The sequence below is a fragment of the Tursiops truncatus genome, chromosome 17 (assembly GCF_011762595.2).
Source record: "Tursiops truncatus isolate mTurTru1 chromosome 17, mTurTru1.mat.Y, whole genome shotgun sequence".
Taxonomy (NCBI): Eukaryota; Metazoa; Chordata; class Mammalia; order Artiodactyla; family Delphinidae; genus Tursiops; species Tursiops truncatus.
The window spans coordinates 56,158,284-56,185,536 of NC_047050.1; positions in this window are offsets into that span (position 1 = coordinate 56,158,284).

The window sequence follows — 27,253 nt, forward strand, 5'->3', positions numbered from 1 at the left end:
ATTTCTTATCTATCTAAGGGGGAAACAATTTTCCTAAACCCAATACATATTTTCTATGACTAATTAGAAAAGGAGTTTATCTCTTAATCCTGTGTATATTATACAATCAAAATGAAATACGGTTCAAACAGGCTTTCCAACAACACCTAAGAATTAAGTTCAAAAAGCTTTCAAAGTTGCACAGCAAAGGACACCATAAACAGAATGAAAAGACAACCTATGGAATGGAAGAAAATATTTGCAAAGGATGCGACCTACAAGGGCTCAATCTCCAAAATATACAAACAGCTCATACAACTCAACAACAACAACCACCCAGTGGAAAAGTGGGCAGAAGACCTAAATAGACATTTCTCCAAAGAAGACACAGATGGCCAACAGGCACATGAAAAGACGCTCAACATCGCTAATTATTAGAGAAATGCAAATCAAAACTACAATGAGATACCACCTCACACTGGTCAGAATGGCCATCATTAAAAAGTCTACAAATAACAAATGCTGGAGAGAGTGTGGAGAAAAGGGAACCCTCCTACACTGTTGATGGGAATATAAGTTGGTGCAGCCACTAGGGAAAACAGTATGGAGGTTCCTCAGAAAGCTAAAACTTGAGTTGCCATGTGATCTAGCAATCCCACTCTTGAGCATATATCCAGACAAAACTATAATTCAAAAAGATACATGCACCCCTATGTTCATAGCAGCACTATTCACAATAGCCAAGACATGGAAACAACCTAAATGCCCATCAACAGATGAACAGATAAAGAAGATGTGGTACATAAATACAATGGAATACTGCTCAGCCATAAAAAGAATGAAATAATGCCATTTGCAGCAACATGGATGGAACTAGAGATTATCATACTAAGTAAGTCAGAAAGAGAAAGACAAATACAATATGATATCACTTATATGTGGAATCTAAAATATAACACAAACGAACTTCCCTATGAAACAGACTCACAGACATGGAGAACAGACTTGTGGTTGCCAAGGGGGAGGAATGGAGTGGGAGTTTGGGGTTAGCAGAAGCAAACTATTATATATAGAATGGATAACACCTTACTGTATTGCACAGGGAACTATATTCAATGCCCTGTGATAAACCACAATGGAAAAGAATATTTTAAAAGAATGTATATATACACACACACACACACACACACACACACACACACACACACACATATGTATAACTGAATCACTTTGCTGTACAGCAGAAATTAACACAACATTGTAAATCAAAAAAAAAAACAGAGAGAGAGAGAGAAAAGCTTTCAAAGCATGCTGATGAGGATAAGCTGATCTGATATAGCTTTCAACCTATTTCAGTGCCTGAATATAGAAGTATACTATGACTTATGAAACCTCTTCTTGCCACGTCTAATTATTTCAGTTTCATCCTTAAGTATCAATCATGAAGTAAACTTAAATTCCTCAACTAATTATAACTTTATCATCATTTACTGTGGTAGAGTCAAACTGATCCATTAAATCCAAGTAGCAGATTCAATTGTGGACCCTCAAAATATTGAAAGGCAACATTCTCATGATTTCTAGGCTCTCGTCAACTACCTGCAGTTACTTTCAAACAAGCAGCAATACTATTTACTCTGTTCTTCTTAGATACAAAATTTTGGCATAAAATAGCTCAGGAAATCTTGATCCTTAACTTCTTCCCATTTATATGCCAGATTCCTTCAGCCAAAACTCATAAAAGGACCCTGAGGTTTGCCTGAAGAAAAAGAGTGTGAGTTGGGGGTGGTGGTGAGCAATTTTATTTGCTTCTCAGCTCAGAATCTCTGTAAAGTCAGGTTTGACAGGTATTTATATTAGCCAATTATCTCACTTTTGCCCACTTTTTCCATTTTTAATTTATATACTTGCCCCAAGTGTAAAACGTATGTTGTTTTTGGCTGCCAAAGTTCTTGTCCTATTCCTGTGCATTAATTTTTGTGCCTGCTCCACCTTTAGAGTCTAATGTTGAACGAACATCAACTACAAGGGAAACAAAGCCACCTCTGAACTTTAGCTGTCAGCGTAAGTTGAAAAGAGCAGTAATGGGAGCAAGATGTGGTGTGGGGATGCTGCTTTTGAGGATGGAGCCTTACCAGGGATGCCTGCTCCCTTCCCTTTGGAAAAGAAGCCTTACTCCTCAATTCTTTGCATCTTTCACTTGAGAAGGAAAAACCTTAATGATGCAGTGACACATTTGTTTTGTAACTTTGGATTTTTCCAAAGGGGGTCATGCCTTTTGTTCCCCCTTGCCTGATCATTAATTGTGTCGACCTCACAAAGCAAAATACCACATTCAGAGCTTAATAAAATCAAGATCCCAGAGTCGGTAGGGGTGAAAGTCAAGTTATCCTTTGAAATCTTGGCACCTAGAAAAAAGAGCATGCCACAACCTTGCCACGTATTGTGTACTGTTTATTTTAGCAGTTGTCCAAGCCATGTCTACGTTTGGGAGAGAGGCGTTTCCTTAAATCTCATATGAAACATTAAAAAACACATAAGTCTTCTTATTGCCCAAAACAAGGTCATGGAGGGAGTATGTTTTAATGATATGAAAATTAAGTTTTCTTTTTTAAAGTACCTGGCTTTGACCTGCCCCAAAGAGCTTAGTTTAAATGCTATTTTGTGAATTGGCCTTATCTTTACATAAATGTATCTCTAGTTAGATCAACATGCTTTATATGGCCTTCATAAGTGAATTCATCCAGAACCTTCCATGAGAGGAATGTCTTGTCAGCGAGGAAGAAACTTGGAGAAGGGTTTATTAAACTTTCTCACTCTAAGCTCAGGCTAGAATGCATGTCATGATGTCATAGAACTCATTTCATACAATGTCATTTTTCTTACATTTACTACGACTGTCAGAAACTTATCTTAGACTTTGATTTTTCCCTTTTTATGAAGCAATTTCCTACCATACTTGACTTTGTTACCATTTTAGAGTACTGAACACTTGAATTTTAATTGGTAGATATGGACTTTCTCTAAGAAAAGAAAAGTTTCATTGGGAAAAGTGGACAACAAGAACCAGCAAATCAGGAAAAAGGTCTCATTAAATATTCATTTCACATCATAAAAACAACTGTTTCTTTACAGAAATGACAAGAGAATAATTTCTTCATGCTATTCCAGAAAGCCACTGTTTGCAAAGAGGCATGAAATGGAGCTACCACCAGTTTTTACCATGGGAACTCTGTATAGCCAACATTTTCCTGACAAATCAGAGCCAAGATCCTTGAATTCTGCTATACGGATACTGGTCTACTGGTCCTCTAAATATCGAAAAAATACGTAATCAAGTTGGGGTCAGAAAATACAGTTCTTGGGGAATCTGGAAAGCACAACATTATGTTCCAATCAGTTTCAGATCCAAGCTAAAGGATCTTTGATTAAATAAATATTAATTGAGAACTTACTATATAAAATACCTTTGCTGTTGGAAACAAAAATGAATATATTAAGTTCTCTGCACTAAAGAAGGCAAAAATCTTGCAGGTCAATTAATACATATACATAATTATTTATAATAAAAGTAAGTATTTTTAAGTTCCCAGCATTTACCAAAAATATGCTACAGTCTTCTGAGGAAAAAAAGATAATTTCAAGCAAGTGTGGGAAGGACAAATGTTAAAGAGCAAGGGATGAGTTGATTAAAAGTTGTCAGGATTTCAGTAGATGTATATGGTAATGGGTAAGGAGGTGGGAATTTCATGGAATGACCAGAATTACAATATTTCAGGGAAACCTTTAAAAGCAGTGTCGTAGAACAAAAAATACTATAGTACAGTTTGAAGTTTGGTATATTTATAGGCAAATAATGGCATAAAATGATTTATGTTGAGTTTACCAAAAAGCATTTTCTTTTTTTTTCTTTTTTCTTTTTTTGCGGTACACGGGCCTCTCACTGTTGTGGCCTCTCCCGTTGCGGAGCACAGGCCCCGGACGCGCAGGCTCAGCGGCCATAGCTCACGGGCCCAGCTGCTCCGCGGCATGTGGGATCTTCCCGGACCGGGGCATGAACCCGTGTCCCCTGCATCGGCAGGCAGACTCTCAACCACTGCGCCACCAGGGAAGCCCCCAAAGAGCATTTTCTATTCTACGATGATTGCTCTACTATCCTTTAAAATCCTTCAGGGTATCATAATTCTCTATGAGTTGAGTTTATCCAAATATTCATCTCATAGGCACTACGCAGCACCCACCCTTATGCTCTTATGATTTGAAACATATCGGGTAATGGTCTTTGAATCATTCAGATTGTTAACTCCTTGGCATTCTGCTGTGAAACAACGGCAGAATGGGTGAGATGCCGTTATTTTTGACTTGTGGCATATCCATGATATTTTTCTCCTAGCTTTAATGATTGAAGCTGCTGTTTGTGACTCGACTCAAGTTTTTACTTGGCCTGCTCACCACTCAGGAAGAGACTAATCTGTGGTTCAATAATTTTCTTCCACATTTTGGCACTCCTGCCAGCACATGCGTTGAGGTCCCCCATGACCATCAGGTTGTCAGACGGTAGAGCAGCTGTGATGAGTTTATCCAGATCTCTGTAGAATTTCCCACTCACTGGAATGTATGAAAGTCAGGATGTTTGCATTGACAGAAGAAATAAATGGTCATTTAGTAAGTCCACACACTGACCAGGCAAGCTGTGGACAAGTAACCACTTAACCACCCAGTGTCTGAAAATCTTTTCCCCTAAAGTCTCACTTCTCCTCATGAAATGTCTGTAATCACTAAGGAGAAATATTCAAAGTATTTTGTTTCTAATACGATTCCTGAACAGGAGTTCCTCCTCATGTTTTCGCAATTAACAAAAAAGACCAACAGAGAGCCATATTTTCATGATCAGCCTCCCAGAGACTGAAACAACCCCACCCTAACTTCACTGCCATCTTGGAGTGCTTTACTATCAGCTCTAAAGGAGAAAATCAACCCACTTACACTTCACAAATACACTTACAATTGAAAATCACAATTTACTGGGGGCCTGCAACAATTTAGCAACAAACCAGACTGAATACTTCTGCAGACCACATTGGGTTGAGAAGTGAGGCAGGTTTTTGCTCTCTGGGGAGAATCTTCAGTATCCTGGTCCATGTTCTGTCCGTAAGATAGGTACAGAGTCTCAGGAGAATGAGTATTGTGTTCATTAAGGTGTTTATTTTATTTTCTGTCTCTTGGACTGAGACACAGTACAAAAAACATATGTTAGGGAAATGGAAGATATTTCATAGCTTACAATATTAGGATTAAAAATTATAATATTTATTATAAAAAAAGACTCCAATTACCATTTTACTGGGCAGATTCTTTGCAAGATGTATGCAAACGAGAAACGGAATTTCATCTTTAACTCATTATATTTCCATAAGAAGCCACATGGCTTAACTTTAAAGCACAATTCCACCCTTTAGTGAAGTATTTGCCTGTATTTTTCGTTGTTTTTGTTTTTGAATTAGAACAGCAACCTCATTCTTCATAAGTAGATTTTATAGTACATAGAAGTAGATTTCAAATTTCATTTTTTTAAAATAGAAAATGTAATACTAACTGAGGCAAACAGGTAAATTTGGGGGCTAAAGTCAACTTTTTAAAGAAAATAAATAAGCTTTAGATATCAAACCCTCTTCTGAAGTGAATTTTCTTAATTTTCTCATTAAGAATATCTCAGATGCTTTTTATGGCATCATGTCTTAAAGGAGACGACTGGGGAAATTTAAAAAAAAAAACAGAAAACACAGTTCTGACTTGCTGATGGCTGCTAATCTCAAAATTTTATTACATAGTCCCTTCCTGTGAAGCAAACTTAGTAGGGAGGAAGAGAACAGAACTCCTGCTGAAGTTATAAATAAACAAAAGCTTTTTGTTTAAAGTAGAGGAGCTGGTTTTCCCCTGCTTTTATGAGCAGAGAAGGAGCTTTTGAGATCTTCATTGCTCTTAATGGAGCCAGGGGTTTTGAGGAATCCACCTGTGCACAAGACACTCTCAAACATCCTCTGGGGAAGTCTTTTTCTCACCCCTCTAATTTGTAGAACATTCATCAGCCTGCAGGATGCTGCATTCACTGAATTTCCCTTTTTTGCATAGAATACTGACCAGATTATGGAATTGGCAGTCCAGTGGTGGGCAAACATTTCCTGCAAAGGACTTGAGAGTAAATATCTTGGCTTTGTGGTCTATACAATCTCTGTTGCAACACTACTCAGCTTTGCCATTGTAGCATGAAAGCAGTCATAGACACCATGGAAATGAAGGAGCATGGCTGTGTTCCAATAAAACTTTATTTACAAAAACAGGTAGTGGGCCAGATTGGGGGGCAGAGTTTGGCAAGTCCTGGTTTAGTCCAAGAAAACATGTTTCTCCCATATCCTGAACGTCCTCAGCCCCCAAGCACACACATATACACTTAGACTCACACAGCTGTGAGCTGCCCGCGTCAACAGAGAAAATTCTTTCACTATCTAAAATTAGTTTCCACCCAAGTTTTACAAGCTGGTCAAGCTGCAGTGTCGAGATTCAGGCAGTTTTTGAACTATATGGTCCTTTCTGTGCACTGAGATAAGAAGAGGTAAAATAGGCTATGTGGTGTTGGTAGGGAAGAAAAAAGAAGTTTTTTCCCTGTGCCCAAGAGAATTGGCACCACTACTTGTTTGTCTCTTAAAATGTCAATATGATTTAGAAATGCATGTTTAATCAGGAAATTAAGTTATCTTAAAAAGGAATTGCTAATGGAATTCTGTCAGAATCCCCGCTGCCATTATTAAATGGGATAGAACTGCTCCCTTCAGCATTTTTCACACCCTCATTAGTCTCATCCACTAAATCTTACCCTAAAAGACAATTTATTTTTGCCTCATTGTGAAATGTTAAAGTGAGGTAATCAAGGTGAATCTTCTACCTTGGCATCTTACCTGATGTTCCCTTTTTGTGTTATTTCTTTCTGTGTAGAAAAGCTTCCAAGGATAATCGTTTTCAGTTCTTTGCCCCCTTTTGGCTTTATACATAAAAGATGTGATGTGTTTGTTTAATGGTCATCAACAAATCTGAGGAACATTCTGACTCTGTGGATCACACAAGAGAGGTAGCAGGGGCAGGCAGGCACACAGAAGAGGTGCACAGAAGAGAAACATGGGAGAGGCAGGAAGGCTTGGGAAGCTGTGCCAGGCACCACTCCCACCATTAAAAAGGATCAGACAGAGGGAGTCACCTTAGTCTTTGCTCCTATTTGCAACTCTTGCTGTGTTCTTCAGAATGCCACGGCAATTTCTCCACTAGAGGTATTTCATATGATCACCTACTAAACTCTTGTACAGTAAGCTCCCTGCATATTAACAAGTTCCGTTGCGTGAGCGCCTTCGTTAAGTCTGATTTGTCTGTAAGTCCAACAAAGTTAGCCTAGGTACCCAACTAACACAGTTGGCTATGGAGTACTGTACTGTAATAGGTTTATAATACTTTTCACACAAATAATACATGAAAAATGAACAAACACAAAAAGTAAAGAAAATATTTTTAATCTTACAGTACAGTACCTTGAAAAGTACAGTAGTACCAGCTACATCACTGCTGCTTTTACATTTGCTTCCAGATATCCTGGGCTTGAAATAAGATACTGTACTACTGTACTCTATACAGTACTGTACGGTAAAGCACACAAAAGCGCAACCACTTTTAGAGGATGCATGCACCTGACAATGTATGCCACACATGTAAACTAACTTATGTGACTGGACATGCAAACGTACGTTCGCATCTTCGAAAGTTCTCAACTTGAAGATACCTATGTAGGGGAATTACTGCACACTTCTTCTATTCTTTCTAGACTCTAACTGGAAAATAATTTTAGAGCTGAAAAAAACTTGATAGCTCATCTGACTCAGAGGTTGTCAAACTTGGTAGAGCATTAATACCATTCAATGTCTTTGTTAGGGTGAATGTTCTCAAACTCTGAAAAAACTCTGATTAAGAAATCCTGGGCAAGCCAAGGGAATCTTTATTTCAAACCTGGTCCCTATGTGAACCTGGTGCTTCCTCTAGCCACGGGCCAGGATTTGGAAATCATTTATTTAGTTTGCCTCGTTTGAGAGATGAGAAAGTACATTTTGAGAGGTTAGGTAAATCACCAAAGTTCACACAGCCAGTAAATGGCAGAGCTGGGCTCTGGACCAGTAAATATTGGCAGAACTGCAGCTACTTCATACAGCTGGACACACAGCTGACTTCCCTTATCAGGAGCAGAGCTCTTCTACCTGCACTTAGCAGCCTTCTCAGCACAGCATTCCAGGCAGCCTGTACTGGTGGAGTGAGGTGTCATGGAAGAGGAAACGTATTTGTTATTCCCAGATAGAACACCAGAGTTGCCAGGTACCCATTTTTGAAACAGATGGCCTGACATTTTACATTTCTATCAGGTAAAAGGAAAATCATGCAAATTCTGTTCTGATGTTTTTAAACTGTCTTGATTATAAATTTTGAGAATGGACCTCAATGTTTACAAACTATTGACGACTGGGTGGGGGAACGATAGGGCTATTCTAAAATGAACAGAAGACATTTGTTTACCGTTGCTCTTAGGGGTGAAAGGAGAAACTTAAGTGGGGTACAGAGTTTTCTGAAGGGATCATTTCTGAGAATATTCAAGTTTGTACACATATTAAAAACTTCTCATGGTCCTTCTCACCAGACTTGTGTGTAGGGATACAAATTCAAATCCTTTAGGCTGTATTGTGAAGCATCCTGTGTAGTAATGTAAACTGCTGTCCAAAAGCAAGAGGAGGGGTGTATTTTTAGAGACATACAATAATCAATTAGCGTACACAGGAGGTATTAAGAAAGTAATACTTGCCAGAAATTACTTGCCAGAATAATATATTCCCAAGAGTCTAGGATAGGGTGTCCCAAATGAGTAGAGGGGCATTTTAAGTTTATGAAATGTATCTTGTAAAATATAACAGCTTTTAAAAAAGACCAAATATTTAAATGGAAGCTATCCCATGGTTCACCCAAACCGCATAGCTGTTACTGGTGGCAATCTGCAATCGGTGGAAAATTATCCTTAAAACATCCCTCGTTTCCGTTGTTTAAAGTAACCTGAGTTTCTACATTTAAAAAAAATGTAAATATGTATACCCTCAAATCCCCACAAACAAAAATTCCAGATGCCTTTTCACCATGAGTCTGCCCTGTACTGTATCTTCTCTAAAGACAGGAACTTTCAAGTTCACTATTTTCTTCAGCAACAGCCCAGTGCCTGGGATACATGGGGAGCGCAAACATTTGTTGAACGAGTAAATATTTGTTGATTAAGTAGATTCCCATTATTGACTTTTTTCAACTAATAGAGTTATTGCTCTTTCTGCCAACAGCTCCTGCTTTTCCTTCCCAATTTTTCTCTCCCGTTTCCTAACAGCTTTGATTCAGATAGTGACTTGTCCATCCATGCTGTGACCCATACTTGCAAAGGGATTAGAGCTGATGCAGGTGTTCCATTGGGCTCCCATCATAAAGCACATTAATCCTCTGGATAGAAACAATCCCTTCAGGTTGCTCTCTGTCTCTTGCACATTTATTAGTCTAATACCACGGGGAAGGGTTCATGAGAGTGATAAAAGTAGTGTGCTTGGGAGCTGTGGTTATTTCTAAATATTGAGTTTGATTTGTCATTGACTGCCAAATCCTCCTTCTTGGCCCCAGCAGTGTCCTTGAAGAGTCTTCCTGTTCTTCTTAACAACCGTCTTCCTCTTCTTTTTTTTTTTTTTGCAGTACGCGGGCCTCTCACTGTTGTGGCCTCTCCCGTTGCGGAGCACAGGCTCCGGACGCGCAGGCTCAGCGGCCATGGCTCATGGGCCCAGCCGCTCCGCGGCATGTGGGATCTTCCCGGACCGGGGCATGAACCCGTGTCCCCTGCATCGGCAGGCGGACTCTCAACCACTGCGCCACCAGGGAAGCCCTGTCTTCCTCTGTCTTACAGCGACTGATTTGTATCTATGGGTCACTGTTTTTGACCGACTGCCAAGACCAGTATGGCTGAATTCATTTTGTCATTTGTTAGGGAGCCACGGTATTCTTGACCATATATTTAGCGGGTTTTTTGGACTAAGGTCTAAGATATGGCACCAGAGCAACTAAATGAGCAGCTCATCTGATACTCAGGGGAAATGCACACTTATACTCTAGGTCGAGAGCTGTACGGAAATGAGGATGCCGGGAGTCTGAAAGATGAAGGCACTTTGGCCCTGAAATAATGGGTGAATGAATGCTTCTGATAAAATTCAGGAAAAACAGAAAGTTCCTATTATAAATAGAATTCTTCTGAAGAGTAAGACTGATCTTGAAAACACAATTACATCAAGTGTATCTTGTCCCAACATTCTTCTTCTCTTTCCTTTCTCCCTTTCCTTCTGAAAAAATAATTATTTGTATCCATTTCCCTAAACATGAATACTCATTACAGTGTATATGTGCCTGTGGTTGCTTCAGTGATGAATGTACTGTGGAATTCATTGTTTTAATTTGTGTCCATTATTTGCTGTTAAAGGCAGCATGTTGTATCGCATGTAAAAACTGTCCAACCTCTACCTATGACATTTGTAGCAGGCCCAGAATTTGCATCTTGTCAATAGCTTGCCTAAATGTTTAGATTAAATAAAGGATTATGAAGTTAGAATATAGTTCAATCTATCTTAATTCTCTGGAATATATTAACCAGTCACTACTAAAAAGCTGATTCCATTAGCATTATCAGGGGTTATGTGGGAAGAGGAGTGGATCTTGGGTGTAGGGTGTAGGGCTGAAGACAGAAAGCAGAGATGGGGTAGGAGAAAAGGCACTTTCAGTCCTACACATGGACCCATCCCAGGATGAAGTCCTGACATCAGTGCCTGTCTCCACATTGTTATTCCATGAGACATCACTGTAATCCCCATCGCTTCATAAATTCTGAAAAAAGAGAATTGTAAAGTTTAAAGGGCTCCTTTCCTTGCTATAAGTCTTCATGGACAAAAAATAAAAATAAAGTTCATCTATTTATTCGGTCATTTATCAAACATTTACAAAAGGTCTGCTATGTTCCAAAAACTCTTCTAGGCACTTGGGATACATCAGAACACAAAACAGACAAAAATACCTGCCTTTATGGGCCTTGCACATTTAAAAATAACAGGTGGCTACTGATGTTGCACTTTTGGTTCAACAAAATCCTATTATTTCATGGTTCTGTGTTTATGCAATGAAGAGTAAATGTGGTTAAGGAAGCACAAATTTTTCAAAATTATTGTTAAATATATCTCTTCAATTACTCATGATAATGCCTAAAACCACATTCTTATTGGGCAATCTTACTTTGAGTTATGGATTTGTTTTAATCTTTCAGGGCCCTTGAGTATGATGTAAACAACCCTGGTAGGAATAGCGTCTTCAGATCCCAACCAGAGAATCCTCATGAGTGCTGGGGAAGAAAACAAGCAAAGAACAACGTGACAACCTGGCAGGAGAGAGGAGGAAGGGCATCCAGGAGAAGAAAATAGGCAGTAACTGGGGAGCAGGAAAGGTTCCAGATGCCAGCTTGCAGGCTACTTAAATTTTGTGTAGAGTCAGACTGGATTTACAATATTCATTTCCAATTAGCATCTCAAAATCATTTGCAATGCCAGATTTCTGTTAAAAAGTAAGTCCTGGAGACATTTTTAGGAAATCTTCCCTTTTTCAACCTCCCGATGTTCCTTTATATCAGCAAGTTCTTATATACGATGTGCTTACATGGAAAAGTCAGTAATGATCCATAAGAATATATGAGCCGTCAAGAACAGTTGACAATAGTCCTGTTTATACACTTTGAATTTATACATATATATACAAACAAGCTAAGGAGGCATGTGAACATTGCAAATCTCACATGCAAATCTCTGTGTCCTAACTTCTTCATGCATGACTCAGTCACGGAATACATCCTACCAGTGACTAAGATTCTCATTTGAAAAACTCAACTCTGCAGCTTTGCCAGTTTAAAATTTCATTACTGTGAAGTTTATCTAAAAGAATCTTTTAAAAAGAAATTCTGATGTGATCAACAGAAATGCATTTTTCTTTCTCCCTCTGCCACCGCCCATTTCTGGAACTGGATTGTTTTTACATGTTTAAATGTTATAAATGAGTTTACAGGTGTAGTCAAACAGGCCCAAAGGCATTTAGCAAAAAAAAAAGAAAACTAAATTAAAAACAGAGAGCAAACCTCTTTTGTCTTTTAAATGGACCCCTGGCATTGAAGATTACCATGTCTCAGGTGGAGATGGAGTGAATGGATGTCATTAACAATTTATCTTTGGGGAGACTGAATTTAGAATGTGATTAAGCATCAGGATGTCTATCTTCCCCACATCATCTAGGGCTGTATGTTGCCTTCAGCAATGGACATGCCATTAATGTGTTACTGATTTGCAACTGTTTGGACTTGAATCTAACTCATTTCTTTTGTTCACTTCCACCCCATTATTTCTGGAGATTGAAAAGGAAACAACTAAGCTAGCATCATTTAAAAATTTTAGTGATTGCCTAGAAGTACAATGTAGTAATTTCCTGTTTCCTTTGATGGATTCCTCATTGGTATAAGGAGTTTCTCTGAAATCTTTTCTATCCCATCAACCCCCATAGATACACAACTCATGTCTCTGTGGTTTATACGAAGGAAAAAAAAGTTATTTCAAGACACTGGATTTGTGAATGATGGTTTATTTTAGTATCTTGGATTTTCCTGAAAAGGAGTGATTATACAGTATGGGTATAAAGGGCAGTCAGTTGCCTCCCAGTGTCAAAGTATCTGAGAAAATAAATTCTTGGAGAGAAATTGGCCTGGTGACCACTAAATCAAAAGGAATTGGGTGGGCACAAGGGATCTGTAACTCAGGCAAAGGAAAAGGCCAATTAATTATTTCTGTCTAGAACATTAATCACAATATCCTCTAGCTTTAGAATCTCTTATAAAAAGTATTGCTTCAGATGCCTTTGGTTACAAGTATCAGATACTCTAATTCAAAATCCTAAATCTTAAACAATAAGAACATAATATTTCAGATCACTGGAAGGCTTTAAGTAAGGAGGCTCAAGGTGAAATGTAATTAGCAGCTTCTAAGAATCAGAGAGAATTCAGGTTCTTTTCATCTCATCTTCTGTAGTTTGAAACTCTTCAAGTTGCCACTACTATTTGTGAATAATCATTGGAAAACACATATTATAGAACAAATTGAGGGCAGAAGGGAAGCAGATAGACCTGACTCTAGTACTTTCTAGCTGTCTCAACCTTAAGCAAGTTCCTTAATCAATTGTAGACTCAGCTTTTATCATCTATATATTGGTGATACCTTCACTGAAGGGTTGTTAAAATAATTAGAAAGAATAGGTTGGTTGTTTGGCCTGAGGTGACCCAACACTGGAGCCTACACCTGGGCTCTTTGGTGGGGCTAATGGTGGACTCTGGGAGGGCTCACGCCAAGGATACTTCCCAGAATTTCTGCTGCCAGTGTCCTTGTCCTCACGGTGAGACACTGTCACCCCCTACCTCTGCAGCAGACCCTCCAACACTAGCAGCCGTGGGGCTGACAGGGTCTTGGTTTCTGGCCAGGTGTCAGGCCTGTGCCTCTGAGGTGGGAGAGCCGAGTTCAGGACATTGGTCCACCAGAGACCTCCCGGCTCCACAGAATATCAAATGGTGAAAGCTCTCCCAGAGATCTTCAGCTCCACTCAACAACCAGCAAGATAAGTGCAGGACACCCTATGCAAAACAACTAGCAAGACAGGAACACAACCCCACCAATTAGTAGAGAGGCTGCCTAAAATCATAATAAGGTCACAGACACCCCAAGACACACCACTGGATGTGGTCCCACCCACCAGAACGACAAGATCCAGCCTCATCCACCAGAACACAGGCACTAGTCCCCTCGACCAGGAAGCCTACACAACCCACTAAACCAACCTTAGCCACTGGGGACAGACACCAAAAACAACAGAAACTACGAACCTGCAGCCTGCAAAAAGGAGACCCCAAACACAGTAAGATAAGCAAAATGAGAAGACAGAGAAACACACAGTACATGAAGGAGCAAGGTAAAAACCCATTAGACCAAAACAAATGAAGAGGAAATAGCCAGTGTACCTGAAAAAGAATTCAGAGTAATGATAGTGAAGATGATCCAAAATATTGGAAACAGAATGGAGAAAATACAAGAAATATTCAATAAGGACCTAGAAGAACTAAAGAGCAAAGAAACAATGATGAACAGCACAATAAATGAAATTAAAAATTCTCTAGAAGGAATCAATAGCAGAATAACTGAGACAGAAGAACGGATAAATGACTGGGAAGATAAAATAATGGAAATAACTACTGCAGAGCAGAATAAAGAAAAAAGAATGAAAAGAATTGAGGATAGTTTCAGGGACTTCTGGGACAACATTAAATGCACCAACATTCGAATTATAGGGGCCCCAGAAGAAGAAGAGAAAAAGAAAGGGACTGAGAAAATATTTGAAGAGATTAGAGTTGAAAACTTCCTAATATGCGAAAGGAAATAGTTAATCAAGTGCAGGAAGCACAGAGAGTCCCATACAGGATAAATCCAAGGAGAAACACGCCAAGACACATATTAATCAAACTACCAAAAATTAAATACAAAGAAAACATATTAAAAGCAGCAAGGGAAAAACAACAAATAACATACAAGGGAATCCCCATAAGGTTAACAGCTGATCTTTCAGCAGAAACTCTGCAAGCCAGAAGTGAGTGGCAGGACATATTTAATGTGATGAAAGGGAAAAACAGACAGCAAGGATCTCATTCAGATTCGACAGAGAAATTAAAACCTTTACAGACAAGCAAAAGCTAAGAGAATTCAGCACCACCAAACCAACTTTACAACAAATGCTAAAGGAACTTCTCTAGGCAGGAAACAAAAGAAGGAAAAGACCTACAGTAACAAACCCAAAACAACTAAGCAAATGGTAATAGGAACATACATATCGATAATTACCTTAAATGTAAATGGATTAAATGCTCCAACCAAAAGACATAGACTGGCTGAATGGATACAAAACCAAGACCCATATATATACGGTCTACAAGACACCCACTTCAGACCTAGGGACACATAAAAACTGAAAGTGAGGGGATGGAAAAAGATATTCCATGCAAATGGAAATCAAAAGAAAGCTGGAGCAGCAATTCTCCTATAAGACAAAACAGACTTTAAAATAAAGACTATTACAAGAGACAAAAAAGGACACTACATAATGATCAAGGGATCAATCCAAGAAGAAAATATAACAATTGTATATATTTATGTACCCAACATAGGAGCACCTCAGTACATAAGGCAAATGCTAACAGCCATAAAAAGGGAAATCGACAGTAACACAATCATAGTAGGGGACTTTAACACCCCACTTTCACCACTGGACAGATCATCCAAAATGAAAATAAATAAGGAAACACAAGCTTTAAATGATACATTAAACAAGATGGACTTAATTGATATTTATAGAACATTCCACCCAAAAACAACAGAATACACTTTCTTCTCAAGTGCTCATGGAACATTCTCCAGGATAGATCATATCTTGGGTCACAAATCAAGCCCTGATAATTTAAGAAAATTGAAATCGTATCAAGTATTTTTTCTGACCACCACGCTACGAGATATGAATTAAAGGAAAAAATCTATAAAAAATACAAACACATAGGGGCTAAACAATACACTACTTAATAATGAAGAGATCACTGAAGAAATGAAACAGGAAATCAAAAAATACCTAGAAACAAATGACAATGAAAACACGACGACCCAAAACCTGTGGGATGCAGCAAAAGTGGTTCTAAGAGGGAAGTTTATAGCAATACAATCCTACCTCAAGAAAAAAGAAACATCTCAAATAAACAACCTAACCTTACACCTAAAGCAATTAGAGAAGGAAGAACCGAAAAAACCCTGAAGTGAACAGAAGGAAAGAAATCATAAAGATCAGATCAGAAAAAAAATGAAAAAGAAATGAAGGAAACAATAGCAAAGATCAATAAAACTAAAAGCTGGTTCTTTGAGAAGATAAACAAAATTGATAAACCATTAGCCAGACTCATCAAGAAAAAAAGGGAGAAGACTCGAATCAACAGAATAAGAAATGAAAAAGAAGTAACGACTGACACTGCAGAAATACAAAGGATCATGAGAGATTACTACAAGCAACTATATGCCAATAAAATGGACAACCTGGAAGAAATGGACATATCCTTAGAAAAGCACAACCTTCCAAGACTGAACCAGGAAGAAATAGAAAATATAAACAGACCAATCACAAGCACTGAAATTGAGACTGTGATTAGAAATCTTCCAACAGACACAATGCCAGGACCAGATGGCTTCACAGGTGAATTCTATCAAACACTTAGAGAAGAGCTAACACCTATCCTTCTCAAACTCTTCCAAAAGATAGCAGAAGGAGGAACATTCCCAAACTCACTCTACGAAGCCACCATCACCCTGATACCAAAACCAGACAAGGATGTCACAAAGAAAGAAAACTACAGGCCAATATCACTGATGAACATAGATGCAAAAATCCTCAACAAAATACTAGCAAACTGACTCCAACAGCACATTACAAGGATCATACATCATGATCAAGTGGTGTTTATCCCAGGAATGCCAGGATTCTTCAATATACACAAATCAATCAATGCGATACACCGTATTCACAAACTGAAGGATAAAAAGCATATGATCATTTCAATAGCTGCAGAAAAAGCTTTCGAAAAAACTCGACACCGATTTATGATAAAAAAAAAAACCTCCAGAAAGTAGGCATAGAGGGAACTTACCTCAACATAATAAAGGCCATATATGACAAACCCACAGCCAACATTGTTCTCAACAGTGAAAAACTGAAAGCATTTCCACTAAGATCAGGAACAAGACAAGGTTGCCCACTCTCACCACTATTATTCAACATACTTTTGGAAGTTTTAGCCACAGCAATCAGAGAAGAAAAAGAAATAAAGGAATCCAAATCAGAAAAGAAGAAGTAAAGCTGTCACTGTTTCCAGATGACATGATACTATACATAGAGAATCCTAAAGGTGCTACCAGAAAACTACTAGAGCTAATCAATGTATCTGGTAAAGTAGCAGGATACAAAATTAATGCACAGAAATCTCTTGCATTCCTATACACTAATGATGAAAAATCTGAAAGAGAAATTAAGGAAACACTCCCATTTACCACTGCAACAAAAAGAATAAAATACCTAGGAATAATCCTACCTAGGGAGACAAAAGACCTGTATGCAGAAAACTATAAGACACTGATGAAAGAAAGTAAAGATGATACAAACAGATGGAGAGATATACCATGTTCTTGGATCGGAAGAATCAATATTGTGAAAATGACTATACTACCCAAAACAATCTACAGATTCAATGCAATCCCTATCAAACTACTACTGGCATGTTTCACAGAACTAGAACCAAAAATTTCACAATTTGGATGGAAACACAAAAGACCCCGAATAGCCAAAGCAATCTTGAGAAAGAGAAACAGAACTGGAGGAATCAGGCTCCCTGACTTCAGACTATACTACAAAGCTACAGTAATCAAGACAATATGGTAGTGGCACAAAAACAGAAATATAGATCAATGGAACAGGATAGAAAGCCCAGAGATAAACCCATGCACATATGGTCACCTTATCTTTGATAAAGGAGGCAAGAATATACAATGGAAAAATGACAGCCTCTTCAATAAGTGGTGCTGGGAAAACTGGACAGCTACATGTAAAAGAATGAAATTAGAACACTCCCTAACACCATACACAAAAATAAACTCAAAATGGATTAAAGACCTGAATGTAAGGCCAGACACTATCAAACTTAGAGGAAAACATAGGCAGAACACAATATGACATAAATCACAGCAAGATCCTTTTTGACCCACCTCCTAGAGAAATGGAAAGAAAAACAAAAATAAACAAATGGGACCTAAGGAAACTTCAAAGCTTTTTCACAGCAAAGGAAACCATAAACAAGATGAAAAGACAACCCTCAGAATGGGAGAAAATATTTGCAAACGAAGCAACTGACAAAGGAGTAATCTCCAAAATTTATAAGCAGCTCATGCAGCTCAATATCAAAAAAACAAACAACCCAATCCAAACACAGCCAGAAGACCTAAATAGACATTTCTCCAAAGAAGATATACAGATTGCCAACAAACACATGAAAGAATGCTCAGCATCATTAATCATTTGAGAAATGCAAATCAAAACTACAATGAGGTATCTCCTCACACCAGTCAGAATGGCCATCATCAAAAAATCTACAAACAATAAATGCTGGAGAGAGTGTGGAGAAAAGGGAACCCTCTTGCACTGTTGGTGGGAATGTAAATTGATACAGCCACTATGGAGAACAGTATGGAGGTTCCTTAAAAAACTAAAAATATAGCTACCAAATGACCCAGCAATTCCACTACTGGGCATATACCCTGAGAAAATCATAATTCAAAAAGAGTCATGTACCACAATGTTCATTGCAGCTCTATTTACAATAGCCAGGACATGGAAGCAACCTAACTGTCCACTGACAGATGAATGGATAAAGAAGATGTGGCACATATATACAATGGAATATTACTCAGCCGTAAAAAGAAACAAAATTGAGTTATTTGTAGTGAGGTGGATGGACCTAGAGTCTGTCATACAGAGTGAAGTAAGTCAGAAAGAGAAAAACAAATACTGTATGTTAACACATATATATGGAATTAAAAAAAAATAGGCTATGAAGAACCTAGGGTCAGGACAGGAATAAGGATGCAGACATAGAGAATGGACTTGAGGCCACGGGGAGGGGGAAGGGTAAGCTGGGTCGAAATGAGAGAGTGGCATGGACATATATACACTACCAAATGTAAAACAGATAGCTAGTGGGAAGCAGCCGCATAGCACAGGGAGATCAGCTTGGTGCTTTGTGACTACCTAGAGGGGTGGGATAGGGAGGGTGGGAGGGAGATGCAAGAGGGAGGAGATATGGGGATATACATATACGTATAGCTGATTCACTTTGTTATAAAGCAGAAACTAACACAACATTGTAAAGCAATTATACTGCAAGAAAGATGTTAAAAAAAAAAGAAAGAATAGGTGTACAATGCCTGAGTTATAATAAATATTCATGAAATAGTAGATGTTATTTTTGTTTTTATTTCAAGAAATAGCTTGTTGTTTAGAGAAACTAGATGGTGAGCTAATCTGCTCCCATTGGGCCACATGTTAAGAAATCATCTCTCAGAGTGGGTCATGTTTGTAGATTGTTAATCTTACCCATATTGTATTTATTTTTCTATTTTAGTTAGACCCTCTATCAGCTAGAATTCAGTCAGGAAAGCAAAGTCTCTGTAGAGACCTGGAAGGGAGGTACTGGAGAACCAGGGAAATGATCATTAACCACTCAAGCACTGTTTGTTGCTTGCAGGGAAAGCCAAGATGCCATGCAGATCTGGCAACTGACGTGGGACCAGCACAAAGAGGAAGATGAGGTCAACAGAAACTGCAGCTTCTGGGGAAGTAGCTCCTGTTAAGTAACTATGGCCTTAGTAGGTTGAAGATGTACTGGTTCCTGGGTCTGCCTATCGCCAGGCTTGAGGGTCATAACCTTCTGAGAGTAATGGCTTTTGGCTCTGCTTCCACCTTCCAAATTTCATACCAGCTCTCCCTTTAGCCAACTCTCCCTTAAAACAATATAAAGAAGGGGATTCTGATACAAACTTATAATAACCAGCTCCAATTGCAGGAGTGGGAGTGGGCCAGATGTTCTCCGCCCTTCATATTTTTTACTCATTTATACTGTTTCCTTTTGTCCCCAGCACAGTTTGAAAAATAGTGTCTAGATCATTGCTGAAGGAGTCTACTTTTTGAGAATGTAACTCATTTGTGCCTTAGTTTTAAAAAATAATTTAAATATAAACTAGGTTTATATATACATAATTAAGAGCAAACTAGACTATCTCTATACTACCCTGACATTTTAGCAGCTGAGTACCACTGATGGTGTTGGAAGAACCCAGTACTGTGCATCAGGGGATTTGGGCCCCTGTCCTATTTGTACCATATGCTTACCAGGCGAGCTGGTGAACCTTGGTTCTCTCCACATCCATAGTTGATGAGTGAAGAGATCATATATAAAAATGTATCAGTTTTCTACCTGAGAATAATAATATTCTTTGCGGCCTATGATGGAGACGTTTTAGAACCACTAATACCTCCTAGGGGTGCAGGATTTATTAGATACATTTATTTTTCAAATAAAGTATTCCAAAAGTATATTTATGCATTCAGGGGTAAAAAAGAGTACATGAAAATATACAAAATTCTAAAAGTATCTCTCTCCATTTGGGGGTTAGAAAAAGTATATAAAACATACAAAATTTAACATTGTATCTATAGTATAAATATGAATATGAATTTAAAGCTTTACTCTTTAAGGTATATAGCCCACCCACAGGGGGCCACTGACCAGAAGTTTTCATTGCTCCTTCTACCTGCAGGAGGACTTGGAAATGCTCTTTCTCTTGAGGAGATTATATCTCTCTTCCTGACAAATCCCTGTTCCATTGCCGCATGCCACATATAGCTGCCACCACCCCAGGCTTCCTGTGGTGCATTCCTGTCCACATCCTTGGGTACAGAATATGTCCTGGCCAACCCTGCTTTCTTCTTCCTCTCAGGGACACAAGAAGAAAATCTTTTCTGATCTTTATGTGCTTCAGTCAAGAAAGGTCAGTTTTTCAGCATATCCTGAGAGGTAAGATGGAGTGCTAGAGATATATTCAGACATAACAGGGAAGGGATCTGGGATTTGAAAACACACACAACTTCTGTTTCAGGTCATTTAGAAAGATTTTTGGATTATAGGAGTTGATGGTGGACAGATGTGTCTCTACAGTTCTGAGCTTTAAAAAAAGAAACAACCTTGAAACATCTGATGAGAGATTAGGAAATCTACATCTGTCATTATACAAATGAATTTGAGGGAGAATGTTTTTGTCTTTTTTCTCATGGGTAAGAGACTGGATGAATGGGAAAGCACTTATTAAAAGCTTTGGAATAAAGGTGCTGCACACAACACACATACTTCATCAGGCATTATAATGCAATACTGCAACTTTCTTTAAAATATAACTCTGCATGGGCTTCCCCGGTGGCGCAGTGGTTGAGAGTCTGCCTGCCAATGCAGGGGACATGGGTTCGGGCCCTGGTCCGGGAGGATCCCACATGCCGTGGAGCAACTGGGCCCGTGAGCCACAACTACTGAGCCTGCGCGTCTGGAGCCTGTGCTCCGCAACAGGAGAGGCCGCAATAGTGAGAGACCCGCGCACCGCGATGAAGAGTGGCCCCCGCTTGCCACAACTGGAGAAAGCCCTCACACAGAAACGAAGACCCAACACAGCCATAAATAAATAAATAAAAAATAATAACTCTGCAATTGCCCATTGAGGACCACACTAGCTTAACGAAGACAACAAGTGATGCTTCTCCCCTGGTGCATCTTCAGGAGCATATACATAGGTTCAACTGAAAGATTAGTTTTGATTTTTTGGCTGGGTTTCCTCTCCATGGTCACTCAAATAAAACGACAGAAAATGCTGCTATACTTTGGTGCTTTACCCAAATCCAGAGAGGTGTATTGGGAGATATTGCACATAAGCAATTATTTCAGCACTGAATTTATAAAACTCGGGCACACAGAACCTGGATGGAAAGCATCAGTTTCTCATCCCAAATTTGCCACTGTTTCAGCCACAAGAGCTTGAATTTTCCCTCTCAGCTTTTGTTCTCCCATCGTTGTATCTCTTATTCTATCTACTTTGCAAACCCTCTCATGTGAAGCCCTCATAAAGTGATGAATATGACAGTGCTCTAAAATCTGAGAAAAGCTATCCAAATACAAGACTCTATACACTATTATTTTTATTGGCTGTCTCTTACTGAGCAGTTTAGGGAACCAGCAGTCTTTCAAGAGATTAAGATCTCAACTTTGCATCTCAATGAAAAACAGCACTTCTAGGATTGCAAGGCCCTTCTTATAACATCTCTCCTGGGGGGTGGGGGGAATACCTCCTGGTTAATCATCAACATCACCACTCCCTCCACTGAGAGCGATATCTGATGATGAATTACTCTAGAAGTGATCTAGCCTCACCCCTTGCTAGGCTGGGGAAACCTAAGCTGGTCATAGCATTTGTCTTCAGATGCAAGGAAAACAAAAATCAAGGTCCATAGGAACATTAACTTTGCCAATATATATTTGGACGCTTTATTTTTACTCTTTCCCTATGCAAAGTTGCTCATCATGTTTTATAACCCTCATCTTTCCCTTTCATTCTCTCTCTTAGGTAGTAATGAATAACTATCATTTCCTCATCTGTACATTCATTTCACAAATGTTTGGGACCAGTTCTGTGGTAAGGACTGAATTCGGTCTTGGTCCACATGATGAACACGATTTCTGTCTTCACAAGTATTATAGTCTAGAGTTAAGTAGAGGCAAGTATAAGTGTATTACAGGAAGAGGCAGAAGTACCCCAGCATATGTGCATACTTGAAACCAGGAAAGAGAACATTTGAGAAAAATTAATGCCCTACAACTAATCTCTGTTCCCCCCACTCCTAGGCTGAGAGCACCTAATCCAGTTTTAGGGGACTGACTTAGGCTTCTAAATTGAATCCTGAAAGGAGGAGTAGGATTTGGTGATTCCATCCCAATTTCCCTTGAATTATTGTATCTATGATCTCATCTTCTCTTTTTGACTGTATCCACTGTCTTTACTTGGCCATAAACAACTGGCATTCTAAGCCACCACTGTAATTGTAACTTTAAAAGATACTTTTTCAGTATCCACCAGATGTAAGCCTGAATTGAAATGGTTTGGTTGCATCTGGATTATCAGAGGGAAGAACTGATAATGTTGACAACAGAACTACTTAATAAAGCTCTACAATAAATTATTATAATATCACTTTGTTGCTTCTTCCTATTCTCAATAAAGCATTTCTGAATAACCCTTCTTAGGAGCCTCTAAGCCAGCACATTCCAACTGTACCCCACTATTGACTCTCAAGAGGTCCTTTGGAATGTCAGTTTGAACAACAACATTAGTTTGAACTTCATTAAGAATACTTTAACTGTCTTAAGACATGTAATAAAAATGATACACATATTTTAACATACTGATATCGACTGCCACACTGATTTGTACAGATAAACTTATCTTTATGCAAACCTGCTACCCTGCAAAACTCTTTAAAAGCTGCTGCCATTGCAACTACTTATATATGTGAATTAGGACTTGCTCAATTCTGTAGAAAGAAGACAAAATATATCAATAAATTGAATGCTGAAACTTATTTGACTGTCCTCTGTGACACTCATTTTCAGAATTTTTATGTTTCAAAATGACCTTTTATTTTGAATGACTCTGTGATACATAATTGCTATCAACTTAAACCAACAAATAGAAAAATATGTTTTCATACATTGGTATTCTGTCATAGATTTTTGCTTTGGAAAAAGATCCCTTTGCTCAGTAGGTTTGAAAACTGTTGAGCTAAGCTCTTGTCCTGCTTCATTTCTCATGCACAGTAATGACATCTTAGCAGGGTTTGAAGCTTCAACTTATAAATACAATTCAAACAAGAGTAAGCTGCTGTTGTTGAATCACGTGGATTGATTTTACCTTCCAATGCTTCTCATAGGAGTAGCAATATCGTTGCTTTTAAGGGTGACATTGATGTCTGATGTTTGGCCCTTTGCCTTTACTTAAAAATTATCTGTATATATTTTTATAAATGTAAGAGTTTGTTATATCACATAATTACTCAAGGCAGTTGGTTTTTCCACATACAAGGTTTGCATTTTCCTTTCTTCTTTCTACCTTGTCACCTCCATGCTTTTAGTTTCTTTAACGTCTTTATTGGAGTATAATTGCTTTACAATGTTGTGTTACTTTCTGCTGTATAACAAAGTGAATCAGCTATATGTATACATGTATCACCATATCCCCTCCCTCTTGCATCTGCCTCCCACCCTCCCTGTCCCACCTCTCTAGGTGGTCACAAAGCACCGAGCTGATCTCCCTGTGCTATGCAGCTGCTTCCCACTAGCTGTCTATTTTACGTTTGGTAGTGTATATATGTCCATGCCACTCTCTCACTTCGTCCCAGCTTACCCTTCCCCCTCCCCGTGTCCTCAAGTCCATTCTCTACATCTGCGTCTTTATTCCTGTCCTGCCCCTAGGTTCTTTAGAACCATTTTTTTTTTTTTTAGATTCCATATATGTGTGTTAGCATACAGTATTTGTTTTTCTCTTTCTGACTTACTTCACTCTGTAGGACAGACTCTAGGTCCATCCACCTCACTACAAATAACTCAGTTTCATTTCTTTTTATGGCTGAGTAATATTCCATTGTATACATGTGCCACACCTTCTTTATCCATTCATCTGTCGATGGACACTTAGTCACCTCCATGCTTTTTTATTGTCATGGTTTAGTACTGCCTGGTATCCAGGTCTGTTGCTACAACATGAATTGGCTCTTTCAGATATTAGTTTGACTCACTCCCATCAAAACCAAACATATCCTGTGCACAACTCTTTCATGGCTGATACTAATTTGGCTCTTTGATCATGGATAAGTACTTTCTTTTTTCATTAAAAAAAAATTCGCTTTAGCCTAAAGGTTAAAGTTCATGTGTTAATCTTGACTTTCACCGTCTGTGACTTCAAAGTTAAAGTCAATGACTGCCAACATAACTGATCAGGAGTAGGACACGCTGACAGTGTAGGCAGCCATGTGGATAGTTCTTGGGTAGTTAGTGCCAAATTATCAAAATATATTTAAAAAATACTACTTGTTTCTTAATTCCCATACAGGTACAAGTCTAAAAAATTATGCTGTATCTCATTACTATTAACTGGGATCACTCCAATTTTGTCTAATAAGCAGAGACAGATTTTTGGTAATGATGAATGTCAATATTTATCGACAGAGATAACTATTATCACAAAGGAATCAGGGGTCAAACTTTATCTGAAAAGATGTTCTCCTGACACTCATCGATCATGAAGTTGCATTGGAACATTTTGTGAATTGTCTAATTATTGGACCATTTTAATTGTATGTATCCATACATTTTTCATTCTGTCCCTAAATGCTGTAATTTAAGAAGTTATTTCTAAAACTGCTATTTAAGCATGGCTGGGAATTGATGGTATATAAAATGTACTTTTCCCATCAGTAAACCACAGAACAAGATTTTTTTTCTCTGTTATCATACTGTCTTATCAGAAGAAAATATTTTTCGTTCAGTTCAGCTGTAGGCAATAAACATGCAGATACCTATATCTACAATCTGATTGTTAACTCTGCTCCAGATCATATTGCCATAGACTTTGGAGGAGCGCTTCTTATTTTGTTAATGAAATTTTTCCAATCATCTGAGACAGGAATCTTTCTATTTGATCCAAGTGGGAATTAATTAAAGACTCAAACTCCCTTTCTTCTGAAATTAGTGGAATTCAACTGGACTTCTAAGAGAGAAGTTCTGCAATAAACAAGATCCCAGCAAAACACAACATCTAAACAAGAACATTAATTATGTTTGAGTGCTATTTCTTGAACTTAATTGATAAAGGATGTATATTTCTGTTGAACCCTAATAACATTCCAGCAACTAACTTTCCAAAGAACACACGCACTTTAGGAAACATTGGCAAAGTGTTCCTATATACACCTAGGCAATGGTCACTCAAGGAGTTGTCCAAGGCCCAAAGACGGGGGGCAGAAAAAGCTAAAAGTTTTTCTACTGTAAGATAGTTGAATTATCCATTTATAATGGAGTAAAAAATGGTGTAAATAAAACTGTATTTAAGTACAAACTGAACATTCTTGGTATTTAAATAATCATAAACAAAATACTTTTGGTTTTCTATTTTGGGGTAGCCATGTTGAAATAGCCTACATTTATAACAAATTTAATGCAAACTCATTCTGATGATACTCCAGTGATTTGAAAATTTTAATCGCCTTCTTTTAAGAATACTATACTCCTAAAGATTAGCATAAAACAGGAGAGATGCTAGATTATTGTCTCCTATTGATCTATACTGTATTTTTTTCCGGGCAGCATGAATATATTTAAATAATTGAAAAATTCAGGATTTACTTTAATTCCCTTGGCACCAAAAACGTTTCTCAGTTTGTTGGAATGTGAAGGAAGACAGTAATACCAGTAGGCATTCCGTAATACTGTCAAATGCCCATGAATTGAAAAGAAAGCTGACTCTATGAGCTACTTAAATAAAATGGACTAGTGTATACTTGGCAATTCTGAGTTAAGAAGATTTTGATGAATTATGAGGCTGCATACATATGTAAAACATGACAAAGTATTTAAGAATCAAAAGAAAGTCTGCTTTCCTCCAATATGTTGTGTTTTACTCTAGCGATTCATACTTATAAATAAATACAAATGTCTCACATGTTCCTAGCACACAGTAAGTACTTAATAAATATTATTACCTTTATCCTCGTTATTATCAGATACTTGTTGTACTTTTTGTAATAAAAGATGGAACCTGAATGACCGTGAAAGGAAAATTGAATTGGTAACTTTTTCACCTAAATGTTAAACTGATGGCAGCTCTCCTGTGGATGCGACTTAACACAAATTAAATTAAATGTATTGGGTACTGGACCTGTGCTTTAGGGAAGTAGGTACCATTAGTCTCCTCTGAGTTCTCTAAATCTTTCAGCCATGTTGCCTGGTGCTGACTTGTTGGTGTGTAAAATTTGTTCTCTATGTGTGAAAAAGTTGCTCAGAATCCATGGGAATGTTCCACACTGATTACCCATGACATGCATCCTCTGCTCACAGATTCATTCCATCATTTCACATGTGATGGCTTCATGTCAATGAACCTTAGTTTACTTTCAATAAAGTAAGCTAGCAATCAATATTGACACAAAACAGCCTCACCATGTAATGGCTACTGGTTACGAAAATCAATCAAAGGAACGGGGCCTTAGAAGGTACTCCCTGAGCGACAAGATGTTCTGACACAGGATCTTTCAGTGCTTTACAATCCATCTCTGCCTCATTCAGGAAGTCGATCTCCCTGCGGAAGGTGTTCCT